General features: G+C 44.7%; 1 pseudogene; it reads right to left on the minus strand.

The window, feature by feature from the left end:
• Window positions 1–20,718, minus strand: part of LOC122060845 — a 97,132-nt pseudogene that overhangs the window by 58,257 nt on the left and 18,157 nt on the right.

Raw genomic sequence — 20,718 nt, forward strand, 5'->3', positions numbered from 1 at the left:
CTCCTACCCCTACCTCTCTGAGCTCCTGATCTCGGAGGTGAATCCATGAGGGTCTGAAGACCCATCTTCAGGAGGTTTCTCCGGTCGAACCTATCAGCCGGAGTCTTCCCCTCCTCACCGCTCAAATCCACCCCGAAGAACTCGAAGATCCTAATGAGGATCCTGCCGTAAGGGAATCCTCCATCCTCTGGGTGGGAAGTGTGGTGCTCCATCGTTCTGAGAATAATGTAGGGGAGGCACAAGTGCTCCCCGCCTCCCTCTGCGGCCGTGAAGATGCAAAATGCGATGAAAGCCGCCATGAAACCCACCTGGTTCCGATGACCTCCTCTGGGAAGCAGGTTGAACTGGATCAACCGGGCGAATAGACGAACCTCAGGGTAGAAGGATGTCTCGGACTCCAGGCGACTGCTGCTGTCGTAGATGGTCTCGTAGATGAAGTCCGGTGTCGCCAGGCTCATGAACGGTCCCTGAGGCCTACCCCTGGGGGGACTGTAGTATCGGTGTCCCACCGCCGATATACCCAAGATACTGGCCAAGGTGCCTACCGTCAGCTGGATGTCCACTCCCTTCACCAAGCTGCTGATGGTGAACTCCCCGTACGGATACGACACCTGTAGGTTACAATAGAACCGACGGACGAGCTGCTCGTAGCACGGTCGGTCTACCTGAAGAATAGAGTCCCAGCCCAATGCTGAGAACCTCTCCTGAAGCCTAGCCTTGTGGAAGTCCTCGACTACCACGGTCTTCTCCATCAACACTGACCCCTTCAGGAAGTTGGGCCAGTTGGCTGCGGCCTCTGCACTGAGGAAGTGCTCCTCGTCATAGTCTGAAGGGTCAGACTGGGCAGGTGCGGGTCTCCCTGTGCGAGGAGCTGAAGAGCTGGTCTCCGCACTCTTCCTCTTAGAAGCGGTGGTCTTGCGTCTAACGCCAGAGGAAGATGGTCCTTTGCCGGTGCGTGACGACATCCTGGCAATAAGAAAAGAAAGTAAGGATTAGTACAGAAAGGAAGACACAGCAGCATTAAAAAAAAGGGGAAATCCAAAACCCAATTCATGCAAAACGGGAACGGCAACAATCTAGGAATGATAGGAAATCTATGACATGAAGCACGGTAGTTTACGACGTAGAGAAACATGCCAAAACAGTAAAATGACAGCAAAAGCAAGGAGCATATATAACACGAGGGGATTCAAGTTCAATGCGCAAATTCGAACATAATGGAGAACAACCGGAAACCATAGGACTAAGACGAAATATGCCATAGTAGCGGGATCATGAAAGTGTAAGAACATACCCAAATAGACTATGGAGTTCCATGAATACAAGTATGGGATGAAAATCAAGGAAACCAATGCCAAAAATAGGGATTTTCATGGAAATACATGGGGATTCCAAGCATAATGGATGATTCATGAAATCTAAAGCATATCAAGCACAAAACAAGTGAAATGCATCACAAGGGAATCATCAATTGGAGAAAAGGATAAAAAAATTTAAGAAACCCCAAAATTTGGAAACCTAGGGCACAAATTGGGGTTTTCTCCAAATGAAGAGATAAAATTCCTATAAACTACAAATGACCACAGTAGAAGCATCACAATCACATGGTAATACTATTCTATGGTGAAAAATATGGAAAGGAAGCCTAGAAAGTAAACGTTATTCATGCATTCTATACAAATGGAAATTCTGAAAAAGGAAGAAGGAGGAACTTACTTGAATGAGGGTGAGTTGACTCTTCTCTAAAGCGCCGAGTGGGTGAGTAGACTCGCGAGTAGAAGCGCCGATGAGACCTCCAAGATCGCCCAAGGAAGAAAGGAAGAAAGAAAAAGGAGATGGGGAAAGAGACAAGACAGAACAGGGTCTGTAGGGCCCTGTTCGTGTTTTAACACGGGCAAGACCGGTGGGTACAACTGGCGGGCCCCTACCCGCCGGTGCAGCCCACCGGTTATGACAGTTGGGAAATTTTGAAAATTTTTCTTCTTTTCTTTTTTTCCCTTCTCTCCTCCTAGTATGATTGCATTGATTGTCACTATGGATATTATTCCTATGATTAATATGCTATGGTCAGGTGGGACCATTAGCATGTCTGTTGGGGACTTTGCCTGTATCTTGGAATTTAGCTGCGATTATTTACAGGCTATCATACACTACAACACCACATGGGATGGCATATGATTGTGTGCCGAAATCAATTTTACGGTGTTTAACCAATATGGTGTGTGATGTGTTCCAGGTACAGGGATACGATGGTACGTACTAGATCCGGTAGTAATGCCCGAGGTACCTCGCGGGGTCCTCGTCGGGTCGGTCGACCACAAAATCCCAGGGGGTCCCGTTCTGTGGGGCATACCTCACCTCCACTACCTCCAGAGACCCTTGGTCAGGGTGGGGCACATGGGGACCCACCTATGACTGCACTCCCGGACCCTCCACCGGTTATCACACCGGGAGATGTTGCTACTATAATCCAGCAGTCCCAACAAGCTTTCCAGCAACAAATGCTTCAGCAACAGCAAGCATTTATGACTGCCATCCAGCAACAGTTGGATTTTTCTCAACCGGGTCAACCGCCCCGAGTACTCACTCCGTAGGACCCACCTGTAGGGTCGAGAACGGGACCACAAGTGGTGGGTACACCTCCAATCCCACCATTCGGTATTCCTCAGCATGGGATGCCTCCTCCATACTCCTACTATCCTGTCTATGCTCCTAACTTCCCGACGACGAGTAATACGTCAAGGGTAGTGGAGTCATTCAAGAGGAACTTACCACCGGTATTCTCTAAGGTGGGGAGTGATCCTCTGGAACCGGATCAATGGATCCAAGAATTAGAGAAGATATTTGAGGTGCTTGAGTGCACGGATGCCCAGAAACTTATTTGTGCTGGGTTGCAACTCAAGAAAGAGGCAAATTCTTGGTGGCAAGCCTCCAAACCTATATTGATGGCTGCTCATCCAGAACCTACTTGGGAGCAGTTCAAGGAGTTGTTCTTGGATAACCATTATCCGCGTAGTTTCAGAGACCGAAAGGAGACTGAGTTCATGGCCTTAACTCAAGGAGGTAAGATTGTCCTTGAGTACCAACAATAATTCGAGAGTTTGTTCCATTTTGCCCCAAGGCATATGCGAACAGCTGAAGAGAAGGCAGCAAGGTTCCTAAAAGGCCTAAAAGCATCTATTGGGTCTGTGCTTGAAGTCTTGGATTTGACCGAATATGGCCAGATTGTACAGAAGGCCAAGACCATGGAAGATAAGCAAAAGGGTGAACAGTCCCTCACTCCTGGACTGTGGAAGAGAACAAATCCATTCCCAGATGTGGGAAATTCCTCCAAAGCATACCGCGGATCATATAGTTCAGGGCCTATGTATAGGCAGCCCTATAGGCCATCTGGCTACCCTCCTAGGCCAGTTGGTGGTTCAGGTTCTACCTCTTTTCGCCCGAACACTAGTGTGGCACCTACGGCTCCAAGGCCACCTCGACCTCCATCTGCAACGGGTCAAGTGCAGAGGGGGCCCGCTCCAGTTCCGACGTCTCAGATTCGTTGCTTCAACTGCCATTCCTATGGGCATTATGCGAAAGACTGTCGGGCCCGACCAGCCTTGCCCTCCAGTCAGCCCTCTACGTACCGACCTCCCTTACCTCGAGGGAATCAACCGCAGGGAAGGATGTATGCTCTATCGGCCGAGGAAGCTGAGGCTAGTACAGAAGTTGTAGCAGGTACATTTTAAATTAAGAAGTTCATTATGATTAATATTGATGACGTGCTGAAATTATATACATTGTTATACTAGGTATCCTACCCATATCGGGCATACCAGCCTATGTTTTATTTGATTCAGGAGCTATTCATTCATTCGCATGTAAGAGATTTGTAGGGAAACTTGGGATGTCACCCAGGATCCTAGACCATGGAATGATTGTTAGTATGCCTACTGGTAAAATTGCACAGTTGAAGGAAGTGTATGGGCCGTGCCCAGTGGAGATTAGTGGGAATAACTTTGATGCACAACTCATTAAATTTAATATGCAGAATTTTGATGTTATATTGGGTATGGATTGGTTGTCGGCTCATCGAGCTAATGTGATCTGTGCGGAAAGGCTGATTAAGGTAACAGATGACGAAGGGAAAGAGTGGGTATACCGAGCAGATACAATGAAAAGGGTGAGGAAGGTCCTTGTCTCCACTCTTCAAGCGGTAAGGTTGCTAGAAAGTGGATGTCAGGGTTTCATAGCCTCGGTACTCGATGTTGATGCAAGAGTTACACCTCTAGAAGAAGTAAAGGTGGTCAAAGAGTTTCCCGATGTTTTCCCAGATGAGCTGATGCACTTACCACCTGATAGGGAGTTGGAGTTTGCCATAGACTTGACTCCTGGAGCAGCTCCAGTATCTAAGGCTCCATATAGGATGGCACCAGCTGAATTGAATGAGTTGCAGATGCAGTTGCAGGAACTATTGGAAAAGGGGTTTATTCGCCCGAGTGTTTCACCTTGGGGTGCCCCGGTGTTGTTTGTCAAGAAAAAGGATGGTAGCTTGCGTATGTGCATAGATTACCGGGAGTTGAATAAGCTAACCATTAAGAACCGGTATCCATTGCCACGCATTGATGATTTATTTGATCAGTTGCAAGGAGCCAGGGTATTTTCGAAGATAGACCTTCGGTCCGGCTATTATCAGCTCAAGATAAAGAGTAGTGATATACCCAAAACAGCATTTAGGACTCGATACGGTCATTATGAGTTCCTGGTGTTGTCCTTCGGGTTAACCAATGCACCGGCAGCATTCATGGATCTAATGAATCGGGTATTTCAGGATGTGCTCGAAAAATGGGTAATTGTTTTTATTGACGATATCTTGATCTACTCCAAGACCGAGGAGGAGCACACTCAACACTTGAGAATGGTGTTACAGAGGTTGAGAGATCAACAGTTGTTTGCCAAGTACAGCAAGTGTGAATTCTGGCTTGAACAAGTTGGATTCCTGGGGCACGTAGTGTTTAAAGCCGGAATCGAAGTAGATCCTGCTAAGGTGAAAGCAGTAGTGGAATGGGAAAGCCCCAAGAATGTTACTGAAATTAGAAGCTTCTTGGGTTTGGCTGGATACTAACGGCGTTTCATCGAGAATTTTGCTCGGATCTCAGCACCAATGACCAAGTTGACTAAAAAGGGTGTGAAATTCGACTGGGCAGAGGAATGTGAGAAGAGCTTCCAGGAATTGAAAGAAAGTTGGTGACTGCCCCTGTGCTGACTATTCCTGAAGGCACAGGTGGAATGACAGTTTATACCGATGCTTCCAAAGTTGGTTTGGGTTGTGTTCTCATGCAACGCGGTAAGGTAATAGCGTATGCATCCCGACAACTAAAGGAATATGAGAAGAATTACCCCACTCATGACTTGGAACTAGCCGCAGTCATTTTTGCCCTTAAGATCTGGCGACATTATTTGTATGGGGAGAAGTGTGAGATATACAGTGACCACAAAAGCCTGAAATACTTCTTCACCCAGAAGGATTTGACCATGAGACAGAGAAGATGGCTTGAACTCATGAAGGATTATGACTATGATATTCAGTATCATCCCGGCAAGGCTAATTTAGTGGCAGATGCATTGAGTCGGAAGACACAGACTGTGTCGCTCTCATACTTAGCAGTCAGCTCACCACTTGTGCAAGAGGCGATGCTAATGGATGAAACCCTCTTGTATGAAGGGGCAACCTTAGAGCTTGAACCTCAACCAGAAAACCTTAAATGGTTGACAGTATCCTTGTCGGCTCTACAGGTGCATCCGGCAATTAGGCAAGAGGTGATAAGGAAGCAACCTTTAGATCTGAATTGCAGCAGATCAGAGTTAAGGTTCAAGACCAAACAATGAACGACCCAGATTTTACTTTAGCCAATGATGGGGCATTGATGTTTCGAGACAGATTGTGTGTACCCGATGATTTGGATATACAAGATAAGATAGTGAGAGAAGCACATAGCTCCGAGTACTCACTCCACCCAGGAAGTACCAAAATGTACAAAGACCTCAAACAAAGTTACTGGTGGCCAAACATGAAATTCACCATAGCTTTGTATGTGGCAACTTGTCTTACCTGCCAGAAAGTGAAAGCTGAGAGGCATCGACCTTATGGTACCCTTCAGCCACTCCCAGTACCAGAATGGAAGTGGGAAAGGATTACAATGGACTTCGTCACCGGACTACCAAGTACACCTAAGGGAATGGATGCGATATGGGTGATTGTGGATCGGCTTACCAAGACTACTCATTTCATTCCTATCAAGACCAAGTTCTCCATGACCAAACTAGCACAACTTTGCATGGACAACATAGTGTGCTTACATGGAGTGCCAGTGAGCATTGTTTCAGATAGGGACCCAAGGTTCACTTCTAGATTTTGGAAAAGCTTACAGCGTGCCTTGGGATCGCAACTGAATTTGAGTACAGCTTTTCACCCACAGACGGATGGTCAGTCGGAGCGAACCATACAGATATTAGAAGACATGCTCAGGGCATGTGCAATGGAGATGAGTGGCAGTTGGGAAGAATATATACCTCTTATGGAGTTCGCATATAACAACAGTTACCAAGCCACAATTGGGATGGCTCCATATGAGGCGTTATATGGCAGAAAGTGCAGAACTCCTTTGTATTGGGATGAGGTAGGTGAACGTCGAATGTTAGGACCTGAGATGATACAAATGACTTGTGACAAAGTCGACGTTATTAGAGAACGGATTAAAGCAGCTCAGTCCCGTCAAAAGAGCTATGCGGACACCCACAGGAAGGATATTGAATTTCAGCCAGGAGAAAAGGTATTTCTCAAGATCTCTCCTACTAAAGGGTTGCAAAGGTTTCACAGAAAGGGGAAGTTGAGCCCAAGATACATTGGACCATTTGAGATCTTATCCCGGGTTGGCTCAGTAGCCTACATGCTTGCTCTGCCACCTTCGCTTGGGGATGTTCACAATGTATTCCATGTATCCATGCTGAAGAAGTACGTGCATGATCCATCTCATGTACTACCCGTGGAACCAGAGTACCTAGAAGCTGATATGACCTATACAGAACAGCCAGCTGAAATTTTGGACCGTAAGGTGAAAACCCTTCACAACCGCTCCATTTCCTATGTAAAGGTGCGATGGACTGATCATTCACTTGAAGAAGCATCTTGGGAGGTAGAAGAAGAAATGCGAGCCAAGTACCCTCATCTTTTTTATCAACCAGGTACGCAATTTCGAGGACGAAATTTTTCAGAAGGGGGGGTAATGTAATACCCCGCTTCTTAAACCCGGTCTGATTTCGCGGTTGAACCGGTTTAACCATGCAGGAACCGAGCCAGAGGAAATTAGAGCAGGTTCCTTATGGGCTATGATGGCACGGGTGACCTTAAACACCGGCTGGCCCGACAAGTCCGAGCCAGTGCCAGAAGAGACGGGAGTGCCCAAACCGTGTACGTGCACCTACCATAAGGCTATGTACGGATAAAACAGGTATTATATCCGTATTTTAAGGTATATACGTATGCTACATCGTATGCCTGGGGTGGGGTTCACGCCGAGGTCCGAACCCGGTCAAAAACCCAAGTTTTGGCTCTCAGGTGGGTAGGACAGGTGGGTGCACCCACCTGAGTGACCCATCCAAGTGCACTATTCACTTAATTAGGAATGGTATATAAGGCTTTATGATTTTCTTTTCTTTCCATTTATTACCCTCGTACGTTGGTGAGAAAAGTAAAGAGGAGAGAGAAAAGAAAGGGAAGAAGAAAGTAAGAGAAGGAAGAGGAAGAAAAGAGGGATTTCAGCGGCGCCGAAGCCCGATCTTCCCATTCCGGTGCCGGGAGAGTGATCTTCAACTCTAGATCTACAGTTGGAGGTAAGAAAAGTTGGGTTTTGTGAACATTCACCATACCCAAGCTTTAAACCCTTGATTCGAGTATGGTTTCTTGAGATCTTGTAAATACCCTTTGAAATGATGAATCTAAGGTTTAATAGATGATTTATGTGTTGATCTTGAAGGATTTGAAGAGATATTGACAAGGTAGAAGAACATTGTGAGTTTGAAGTGATTGGAGGGTTTGAAGTCGTTCTTGAGCAAAGAAGGTAAGATGGTTTTCCCTCACTTGAATCTAACCTAGATCTAGGTTAGAACCATCCTATAGGACCTTGAGGGTGTGAAGAATGGGTGGGGAAAAGCCCCATTTGATTCCCCAAAGAATGGAGAAAATGGGAAAGAAACAGTGTCTTTTCCGCCAAGACCGGTGGGTACAACCGGTGGGCTCCTACCCTCCTGTGGGTACCCACCTGAGAAGGCAGGGGGGCCTTTGGGCCCAACCGGCGGGTACAACCGGCGGGTACCTACCCGCCGGTCTTAGCAAAGGGTCCCTGGCCCAACCGGCGGGTACTACCGGTGGGCCCCTACCCGCCGGTCCAAAACCGGTGGGTAAAACCGGTGGGTAGACAGCCCACCTGTCTGACCCACCCGTGTGGCCCCGAAGGTAATCCTTATGTCCGATCGAACCCAAATCGGACGTGTGACCTTCTTTTGACGTTCTAAACACGATTTTGACATCGGATTTCATTAATTTTGATTCTAAAATGGTGAAGTACTAACCCCGCTCAATTATGTTAGGTTCACCAAATCCTACCCGATTCGCTCCGGATCTCACCCGTACCGAACGGGAATCCTTGTACGCTACAAGTAAGTGGAGAGAGGACGTTTGGCCTTGTTTCAAGGCATTTGTTTGGCATTCATATAACTATATCTAATCTAGTCATGTCATCATGAATATGCTATATAGATTAGTCATTCCACACATTGATATGCATATATGCTTTGTTTACTTTTCAAATGCCAATTGAATGAGATGTTTATATGATTAAATGTGGACATTATGATGCATAATGCATTGATAGACTAGATGCCGTAGTCGGCTTGGAAACGAACGCATTGGTGGCCCGTGGAATGGGACACGGAGGCACTATGCAGTCGTACTATTGTCATATAGGAGCATGCGGTATTAGGATTCTCACCATCCCGTGCTACGACCCTTCCCAACAGGGGTTAAGGTGTTGGGTTGCCATTTGGGGGGAAGCAGGGGTCGCGGTTGTCGGACACTGTGGCGGTTAGGCATTACGCCCGACGAGTCATGTAGGACAGTCGGCAACCCCGGTGGTACATTCAAGAGGGCCAATCGTACTGCTTTTAAATTGCTGGAGTCAGCACTTTTATTTTCAGTCATTTACATTTATGTTGAGAGCCGGTGGACGGCATTGTCTTTACTTTTCCGAGTACTCACGGTGGGCCTTCTCCAACAGCCCTATGGGCGTATCGCGGGAGGGAGTTCGCGGCTCGTACCCGGAGTATACGCGCACTGTGGTTGTAGTAGCACTAAAACCAAAGACTTAGTAATGTTGCTTAGGTGGATGTGATTTAAAATCTATAGCATGGCATGTAGTGCATATGATGTGTTGTGATGTGTGGACTGTTGTGTGTGGTCCATCTTTCTACTTACTGGGCTAGTGAGCTCATCCCACGTGTACACCCCCTTTTTAGATGATTTTGTAGGTCATACATCTGAGGAGCATGGGGTGGGTCCCACAGTCGAGTTTGCTGAAGAGGACTGGTGGACCCCTGAGGAGTTAGAGCACGGCGCTGACTGCTTGTGCGAGAGCTGTGCTGCGGGATAGCAGTTCTGAGGCCGAGCTGAGCTCCACCTTGGAGGCCGTGCTGAGCTCCACTTCCGAGGCCGAGCTGAGCTCTTCTATGTGATGCATAGCTGGGCACAACCCCTGATGTCGAGCTGAGCTCCAGCCTTGAAACCGAGCCGAGCTATGTGCTCTGATGGTTTTTGATGATTTCCTGTATATACTTGGTATTTGAATCATATTCTTTTTGTGTATATATCATGCCTTCGGGCCCAAATGTATATAATTATTGTATCATAATTCGGGTATCAAGTATATGGGATTTATTCACAGGTAAAACTTAGTCTTCCGCTGATCTGATGGACTTATGTTAGTGTGTGTATGCTGTGGTGGAATACAGTATCTGATGATCCTGGCAGGTTTGGGTTAACCGGTGTTAACTCGGTCACCGCTCCGGTTCAGGGTGAACGGGGTGTGACAGCACGTGTGAGGTAGGCTGGGCCACAAGTGCTGCTGGTGGGGGTGCGTGCATGAGGATGTGCAGGCTGTCCTGCTAGTGCGCACAGCACTCCTGCAGGTAGGGCTGCTGGCCAACGTGCTGATGAATATGGATTTTTCTGGTGACAATCGCGGGAGATCCGATGGTCTGATTTTGGCGTACCATATATCATTGAAATTGTATTTTTGAGTACTATCCATCCATATAGTCATCTTGACCGGATTCTTTCATATATGAAAATTCAAAATTTGGACTTTCTCTCTCCCACGTAGGGGTTTCCAGGGTTTCCAAGTAGGGGATAAATTTGGGGTATTTGGGTAGGTAGGGATTTTTTCAAGTTTCCAGTAGGTTTCCAATGTGTGCGGCATATGTATGAAAAAATAATTTTCTAGGGATGATTGTGAGAGATCCGACGGATTGATCTTGACAAGCTATATATCGTTAGAATCGTATTTCTAAGCACTATCCATCTGTACGGTCATTTTGACCAGATCCCTTCGTATATAAAAAGTCAAAATTTAGACCTTCTTCTCTCCCGCACGAGGGTTTCCAGGGTTTTCAAATAGGTGGGGGACGTTTCTGGATTCTCTTAGAAAATCATCATCTCTATTGATCGAAAGTCGAAAGTCGAGTCCAAGGTCCACATTTCATCATAGCCGAAGGAGGGTGACAAAATTGGGTGTCTACACCACCCGCACTAGTAGAAGGTCCAGCTTGGGATGGACCAGTAGCACCAACATGTGATTGAACAGTAGAAGGGTTTGCACATCGTGTTCTCCCTTGAAAGAACATCAATCAAGGCCAAACAAAAAGAAATTGAAGCATGAAAGTGATACTCAAGGAAGAGCAACATACCACTGGACCATCAAGTCCAAAATGGGTGCATATCGTCTCTTCCTCAAGGAAGGTCTTGTAACCCCTATCCTGGTCTAGGAATGAACCATCCCATGTTTCATCGGCCAGTCTCTCGATCTGATCTGTAGGAATGCACTCTGGATAATGTGTGGTTGGTGGAGGAAGACAAGGAGAGAAGCGTGTATTAGAATCATACCATTGGGGTATAACTCTCTCTCCTGAATACCTAGCATGGCCCTATAAACCCCTGAAAAGGACTCGGTTCTTTGATAAGTATCTAGCCTGAGTAACTTCATCAAGGTCTAGGAGCGTAAGAGGCTGGAATGGTCTCCAAGTGACCTGCAAATTCAAGAAAAAGTAAGTATAGCACAGGATAAAAGGAAATTTAATGACAAGCGTGGCTTACCTCTGTAAGACCGTTTAAGAGAGAATGAGAAGTGGTCCCTAGAGGATGGCGCTGACCCCTGAGTACTCAGCTATCTCCCCATCTCGTGGCTATAGGAAAGGGCGATGTTCAAGGATTTTTCAGTATGGGAGCCATAATCTTCAAATGCTCATAACACCAGGGCTGATTTGAAAAATCAAAGTGAGGAAATAAAACCAAATGAAAAGAAATGGGTACAAGGATGAGAGATTACCTGAAGGATATAGCCCATTCCCTTAAGACCTCGGTCTCCATATGATAGTAGGTCTAGAGTCCGTAGAAAGTATGCATAAGCAGCCCTGCCCCAATCCCCGGTGTCCACTTCCCGAATATTTTGAAAGAAAGCAACCATGCAAATGTCCACCCCACCTTGGAGGTCACTAAAGAGGCACTAACCCATAGTAAATAGAAGGAAAGAACGGGTCACCTACGCAATATTACTAGGGTTCACCTGCAGGTCTGACCTCCACCAACGAGCACTAATCTCGCCTAAACCGATATCTTTCTGGTCGTCTTGGATATCAATGCCCGTTAGATCCGTGAACTCTTGTGCTGTCAGAGTCTCAGGAAAAGACAAGGGTCTCCCTCCAAATGGTATGCTCATCAGAACATAGAAGCATAGAGGTGTAATAGTAATCTCGCCAGTAAGAAGATGAAAGAAGTGAGTGCTCAGCCACCACCACTCCATCAGGGTCCTTGCCAATGCCGAGCTGAACTTCCTAGTCTCTATAGAAGCCAATCGAATCAAGTAAGATGAGTTAACTAACTCCTTCACTCTACAGGGGAGCATCTTATACCAATCTCGAGCTATATTCGGATGACCATATCTAGCCAAGGTCGGTAGTACTCCCCCATCATGCTTCTAGGATAAAAATAAAATAATAATTATCATAATAATAATAATAAAAAGTAAAAAACAACACAAAAATAAATGAATAAGGAGAAATGAATAAAATGCAAGGACTTACCCATGTGCCCCATACTGAGTTGCAAAGGTGATCCTGAGTCCCATGAAGTTTTGTCCAGTGTACCAATCCGCAGGACTCTCTTCCCCTTGAGAAGAATTCCGGCGACCATCTAGTTGGATCTCTATATTTCTCTTTCTACTCTCAGCCATATTTCCTAAAATTACAAGAAACCCCAAGAAGTTTCACAATTTGCAAAAAAACCCAAAAGGATGTCAAATTCTCCAAATGACTCCTTCTTCAAGAACTATGAAGATCTTCAAGGAGATGATGAAGAACTTCAAGGGAAAACTTGAAGATCTTCGAAAAAAATTTGAAGAAACCCAAAAAAGTGCAAAAAGCTTCAAATCTTCAACGAGATTCAAAAATCCGAGCTCACTCGCTCACAAATCATTCCTAACTCAGAAAAATTGGAATGGGGAATGAACAGGAGGGGGGACCATTTTATGGGTAAAAATTTCATTTTCTCAAAGAAAAATTGAGATTCCAATTCTAAGGTGCAAATTAAGGATTCTTACCACAAAATGCCAAATTCAAAATAATTTCTTGTGGTAGATAAAAATTATATCACATAGAAGTAGAAGGTCAAAATCAAAGGGAAGGTGAAATATAAAGCAAATTTGTGTGGTAGATGAAAATTGTATCACATGAAAAGGGAAGGTGAAAGTCAAATCCCATTAATTATAGTAAAAAAAAAACAAAAGGGAGAAAGTAAAAATCAAAAGCAAAGAGTAAGATTCTAAATCCAAAGCAAAGAGCAAGAGTTCAAATCAAAAGTAAAGATCTAGATCCCAAATCAAAAAGCCAAAATTCAAGACTCCAATCTTTTGGTTCAAATTCAAGTATCCCAATCAAGGGACACAAAAGAAATCAAGAAAAGAAACAATCTCATTGGCCCGGCCCCAAGTGGCCCAATCTCATTGATTAATTCCCTAAGCTGGCACATGGAAGCGTAGCCAAGGAAAATTCCAAAATCATATATTTTTCTTTTGCGAGATTGAAACAAATTTCTTTCTTGTAATCGACAGTCCTAGATAGCCAAGATTGGGTCGAAAGACCCTGCCTAGAGACCAAATTCCCTAGACTGGCACACGGAAGTCCAGCATGAAAAGACAAAGATCAAGTACTAACATCTTTTCCAGGATTGGAAGAGCAGCAAATTCCTTTCCTACAATCAGCAGCCTAGGTAAGTCTTAAACTTTAAGTAGATATTACCCAACTCCGTCATTAATGAGCAAAATACGACAGTACATGCTCTGAGTGACAAGATGTGGTCGTTCTTTTCTTTGCCCTTCGCCTATTGGCACAGGACTCGGCCAAAGTGGGGCATTCCATAGACACCTAATTTTGTTATCCTCCTTCGACTATGATTAATTACAGATCTTGGATGTGACTTCTTATTTTGATCGATAGAGATGATAATTGGTTAAGGTAATCTAACCCAGAAACATCCCCTACTCATCCAATATCCCAAAACTCCCATGTGAGAGAAAAGAGGGCCCAATTGAGAATTTTTATATATGAAGGAATCCGATCAAAATGACCATATGGATGATAGTACTTGGAATCATGATTCCAACAATATATGGTACGTCAAAATCGGGCAATCGGATCTCCCACAATCTTTCCTGGAAAATCACACTTTTGCGTGTGCACAACCCTACCTGCCCCACGCAAAGCCCTGATTGCCCCATGCACAGCCCTGCCTATCTCGCATGCCATCGCACAGCCCTACCAGCCACCCCTGCATGCATGCCTCGTGCACCCACCGCACAGGCCTCTTGCCCCTGCCTGCCAATGCCACATGCCCCTACTCACATGCCTCTCAAACCCGTCGCACATGCCTCCCGCCTCCGCCTACCAATGTTGTACACCCCCATTTGCATGCCTCGAGTGCCCTCCACACATGCCTCATGCCCCACCTACTAGTGATGCATGCCCCCACGCACATGCCTCATGCCCCCGCCTGCGTGCCTCACACACCCGCCAACCCTTCTGCGCGTTCACCCCATGTATACCAGCCCCAATGTGCCCTGTGCGTATCCCTCACGCCCCTGCCTACCAGCCTGCAGTGCTCACCTTGCCTGTCCCATACGCCTCTACCAGCCACCCCCATGCACCCCCAGCTTGCCCTGTGCACCCATACAAGCCCCGTGCACCCCTACCCAGCCTCTTGTGCCACCAGCCCATTCAAATAGTCAGTTTGGTGAAGAGATTCTCTTCACCCACTTATCCACTTTACACTATCCCGCTAGCATACCCTTCACCGCAACCTCCAATTGGCCTAAAAAATAATCTTTTTACCTTATTGGCCCAAAAATTTTACCTTTTCCCTATTGGTCAAAGAAAATCACCTTCCATCCCATAGGTCCAAAATTTTATACTTTCCCCATTGGTTTAGAAAAACAATTTTTTCCCCCGTTGTCTAAGAAAATTCCCCTTTCCTCCCTATTGGTTCAAAAATTCTATAAATACCCCCTCCCTTTGGATTTACACACCAAAAAAGCTCAAGCCTCCTAGAAGCATCCATAGTAGAGAAGCTCTACCCTCTCTCCTCCTCTCCCCCCTTGAGGTTTTTCAAATCTTCAGAGAGATCTTCATAAGATCTGAAGTGGTCTTCGGATCTTCGAAGTGTTCTTCGGGCCTTTGAAATTCTTTAATCCCTTGCCTTCTTTGAGTGAGTTTTTGTGTGGAAAAAGTTTCCTCTTAGTCTCCCTCCTAGTTTTGAGGTTCATCAAGTCTTTAGAGAGATCTTTATAAGATCCGAAGTGTTCTTCAGATCTTTAGGCCTTAAAGTTCCTCAATCCCTAGAGAATAGCCTATTCCCAGCAGAAGCTCTGCCGGAGTGCCACCTCGGCCAAAATTCAAAAATAGCTCATCCTAGCGGAAGCTCTGTGGGCCTTCTCTGACAGCCCTATGGGCGTATCGCGGGAGGGAGGTCGTGGCTCGTACCCTCAGCCAAAACTCAGAAGTAGCCCATCCCTAGCGGAAGCTCTACTGAATCAATACTGCAGTCAAAATCTGAAAGTAACCATTCCTAGTCGGAACTCTGTCCAATTAATATCTCTTGAGAAAGGAAGTTGGAGGTCAAGACCATCTTACCCTGAGCTAGGAGAATCCAAAAGACAGTCCGTGCCAGTACGAATTAGGGGTCCACCCCTCTTGACCCAAAATAGGGGTTAAGTTCAGTTATAATTTCTTAACCGAATTGTCATAATGTAGACTTTAAACTGACTTTGTTTTAGTGTACATAGTTATTTAAATTCAGTCCATGTATATATGTGTGATAACTTAGCCATGCATACAGAATAGGAATACTTGTGAAAAATGTTTGTTCTTAAGCATCTAGTAGGAAGACCGGTTGAACCAGGTAGATTGGGTGCCTAACACCTTCCCAACTCTACAACCTGACACTTACACTGAATCTCTAGACCAGACAAACTTTCGTGCCCTTTTCTTAGGAATTGGGCCCACTCTCAGGTCCTAAGCCAATAATCCTAGGTGGTGACTCCAAACCCCCTTTTTGCATGATCCCAATCCCCTGTATTAGACCATCATCAAATCCCTGTCTCAATGATAAACTTTACACTCCTGCGATATAGACCTCCACATATCTCCAAGCAACGATACGACGGTGTGGGGCTTGCAGGAAAGCACACACGACACTCCACTCCCTAAAGAAAGAGAAAAAGAGGAGAGAGGGCCGAATACAAGAGTCTTTTTCCTTCCCCCAAGGGGGAGAAGGGAGAGATCTTGGGCCGCTACCCTCAAAGCTCCTAGAACTAGTAAATCAAAGTTAGTTCATTCCCCATCTTTGATTAGTAACAAAAAAAAAAAGAGAGAGATTTTGATGCAATAGTGGTAAAGATTTGGTTGTGTCAATAGCTAACGAGTGACACTTTAAAAAATGACATCTCTTCTTTGTTTATGTTGGTTGTAGGAAAATTCATGGACACTTTGGACAATACGTTGAGAAAAAGGACCTTGTATATAAACATTACAGCACCAGGACTGTTGGAATCTATAAGTATGACGATGCTCAGTCAAATAGGGTGTGTAGAATTACATCACAATTTAATCCAACAAGAGTCTCAACACTGGGATACTGATCTCCATGTATTTCGGTTTTGGTTGGTTTAAATCTGCCCAACTCTTAAAGAGTTTCGAGTTTGTATGCTCTCCACCTAAGGGTAGGTTAATTCAACCGTCTTTGAAGAAAGATTACTCGGAGAAAATTCAGGTCTTCTTCGGATGGGAAAAGGAGGAAATGAAGCAGTTCATTAGATATAGGAAGATTGACATTCTGAAAGGGGCTAGGATCTTCATTCAGTATCTATCACTGGGAGGAATCCATTAGCAAAGATCACAAGATGCCTATCTACTTTGCATAATAGCTTGTTATGTTCTCCAGACTCTTAGACGTGGTGCACCACTTGTTTTGATAGAAAATCAATTCAAGGAAGGAGGTGATATGATCCCCATGGTCCTTGCAGAGACCCTTAAGGGATTTGATAACATGAGCCATAGCCATAGATTTGGACTTGATCAAATCCTACTATTTTCCAACTTTGGCTACTTGAGAAAATGAAGCTGACCAAGCCGTTAAATGGATGCCAATTTGGAATTCTTTGCTACCAAGACAAGAGGGAAGTCTTAAAATTCGAGCTTATCATTTATTAGGAAGAGTACCTACAAGGAAGAACTACATGAGATATTGCATGGAGGCGCCTATAGTGGCCACAAGAGGATTTTCTAATGAAGATCCTTGGATGGAACTATGTCAGGTTAATGGGATTGACTCATACATCCTTTTACTTTCCAACTTACATCAACCGACAGTATGGACTGGAAGCAGAGGACCCAGAGGAATTGGGGAACTTCTACCCACCCCAAGAACTGTCTCCCCACATTGTTACCTACATGTAGATATTCACCTGGCTGCCCTCTTTCAAAACATTCAGGAGGTGGACTCTTGGGATTGGGGCGGGGCTGCCTATGCATATCTTCAGCGGACCCTAGACCTATTGGCATATATAGGGGCCTTAAGGGGGCAGGCTATATTCTTCAGGTAACTTTGCATTTCTTTTTGTTCTTTACTCTTTTCTTTCATTGCACATCCTTACCTGTGATATCTCAATTCAGCCTTGGTGCTATGAGCATCTAGAGATCTTTGCCCCTGTGTTGAAGGACCCTTTGAGTTTGCCCTTCCCTATGGCAAGCAAATGGGAAGATAGTCGGGTATCAAGGAACCAATGTTGTCCCGCCGAGACCACTCATTGTTTTCTTCTAGATGATCTTATAGAGGTAAGTCACAATCTAGTATCAAGTTTTTTCTTTGCTTTGTACTATACTTACTTCTTCTTTATTTTGCAGGTCAATTGGAGGCTGTTCTGAGGTTTCCAATCCTTCTTCCTTGATGAGTTTGCTCAGGCCAAGCGCTTGACAAAGAGTCGGGTGCTATTCAGGGGTATTTGGGTTATGCCTAGTATTTGGGGGAGTGTGTTACGCCTCAGTGGTCTGATTCTACTGTACACTCTCCTCCTTGTTTCCCCCCATTGACCATGCTTGACCTGGAGCATCTCCCCGAGAGTCAGGTAGAGATCTGGGCTGCAGGGGTGTGGGATGACTCTATATTGGATGATAGCAAGGATTATGAGGCCTTATTTGAGGAGGAGACCACTTGTGCTCCTTTAGGCCCCAAGGGGCCACTAGTATGTTTCCTTTTTTGAACATTTTTTCCATGTTTCAAATTCTTCTCTTTTTTTATTGATGTTCTTTCAGTGGAGGGCACAACATGTGGCTCCCCCTCCTATTTGGTCTCGAGTAGGTGTTGCCTCCTCATCTTAGGTTGAGACTTCTATTGTTGTGAGGGGGCCTCTTTGAATGGCTATTAGACCCTTCAGTGGATTCCCAGGTTGGTCATATCCCAGTACGACCCGTCCCAGTATTCCTTAGTTTTTGGAGCATAGAGTAGACAGAGATGCCTCCCTCTGACTTCCCGTCCCATATGACTATGTGATTATCAAAATACTTCTTGTTGAACTGATTCTTAATTCTTTTGACTAATATGCTTGTTCTCAGGTGTCTCCAAAGCTTTATGCCAAACTCAGGAGGATGCATTAGGGTTTGTCTAAGGTCCTCGTTGAGAGGGTAATTTCCTGTCCTTTAACCTCTTTGCTCTTTTATTACTTCTTTTCTTGACCATTCAACATGTTCTCCAGGAAAGGGAGAACGATACTCTGAGGAGACAAGTTAGCTCCTACCGATGGGAGATTACCTATTTCCAGAGGCAGGTTGAGGACTAGGCACAAAGGCTGGCAAGCTTAGGATTGGGACCCTCTAGTTCTATGGCCTTTCATGATGATGACATTGAGCATGGTTCAGATCATGACTTTTAACCCGTAGGGTTATTCCTATATTTCCTGTAAACACAAACATATGTATATTCTTTTTCTTTTTCTTTTTCCCTCCCCTTTATTTGTTAATTTTAGCATCTTATGAATGAAAACCTAACTTTGTTACAAAGAAATTTTTTTTTTTTTATTTTTTTTTTTTATGGTTTGAAATGTTTAGGCATAATCAATTCCATAACTCAAGTCTTCATTAAAATAATCGAGATAACACGAAAATCCAAATACTTCCTCATACTATTATCGAGTGAAATACATGGGAAGGAAAACAACTTTCCTACCATAGACAAGATAGGTAAGTAACAAGGAATGGAGACAACTCTTGGGGTGGGTCAAAGTTCACTAACTCCTATGGGTCCATTGCCCCTAGCCCATATTGTCGACTGATGTACATAGGCAAATAAAAGGACGTGTGAGTCAATCCCATCAACCTAACATAGTTGCAGCCAGGGGTCTTCATCAGAAGGTCTTCTTGTAGCTTTCTTGGGCATTTCCATGCAATGTTCTTTGTAGTTCTTCCTTGTAGGTACTCTTTCCAATCATCAATGAGTTTGAATTTTGTGGCTTCTCTCTTTTCTTGGTAACCAAGAACCCCAAGTTGACCTCCATTTAATGGCATGTTCAGCTTTAGCTTATCAAGTAGCCATAGTTGGAAAATGGTAAGACTTCCATGATAATGATCAAGTCCAAACCTGTGGCTATAGCTCATGTCATCAAGTCCTTTGAATGTCTCTGCAAGGACTATAGGAATGATATCTCCTCCTTTCTTCAATTGCTTTAATCCCTCTATTAGAACAGTTGGTGCTCCATGTCCCGGAGTCCAGAGAACATAGCGAGCTATCATGCATAGAAGGTAAACATCTTGTGATCTTTGCTGATGAATTTTCCCTAATTGTAGGTATTGTATGAAGATCCTAGCCACCTTGAGAATGTCAATCTTTCCATATCTGATGAATTGCTTCATTTCCTCCTTTTCCCATCCAAAAAAGTCCTAAAATTCTTCTGAGTGTTCTTTCTTCAAAGATGGTTGAATCAACTTGCCCCTAGGTGGAGATAGCATAAAAACTCAGAATTCCTCGAGATTTGGATAGATCTCCACCAACCTAAACCGAAATACACGAAGATCGACATCCCAATGCTAAGGCACCTGTCGAAGCAGATGGTGATGTAGCTCAATACACCCAATTCAGCTGTGCATTGAGATATTCATGGATTCTAGCAGTCCTGGTGCCACTATGCTTATGTCCAAGGTCCATTTCCTCAATGTCTCATCTAAGGAACTCATGACTTATCCTACAGTTATCACAAGCAAAGAGAGGATGTGATGGTCTTTCAAAGCATTACTCCTTAACTATTGACATAACCAAACATTTACCACTGTTGCATCAAATTCTTTTTTTTTTTTTTTTTTTTGACTAATCAAGGATGGAGAATAAACTAGCCTGGATATACTGGTGCCGGATGGTGACTTTTGGAGGATAGAATCCTGGATAAGAATTGATGGATGAATAGGCGAATGACAGATACCTAATGGTCTTGCATGCCAAATGGCAATTCTTGGGGGGCATAAACTATGATGATCTTTTAAGATACCTTGATTATTAATTTAGGAACCAATTTATTGCTTTGAGACCGTACTTGCACATGTCAAGTCGCCTACGTATCCCTTGAGAGGAATCAGGTCTAACGTAGTTCAGACTTTTCACCCTTTCAGACATAATATTTCTTGAGTTGATCCATGTTGACCAGTCCGGGTATTTCTTTTCCGTTGTGGTCTATGAGTTTCATAGCTTTTCCTAGTATAATTTCTTTGATAGTGAATGGGCCACTTCAGTTGGGCCTAAATTTTCCTCGTGGGTCATGAATTGGAGCTCTTTGTTCTCGAAGAACAAGTTCACCTTCTTCTATGTGATGGGGC

This window comes from Macadamia integrifolia, chromosome 14 (assembly GCF_013358625.1).
Source record: "Macadamia integrifolia cultivar HAES 741 chromosome 14, SCU_Mint_v3, whole genome shotgun sequence".
Lineage (NCBI taxonomy): Eukaryota > Viridiplantae > Streptophyta > Magnoliopsida > Proteales > Proteaceae > Macadamia > Macadamia integrifolia.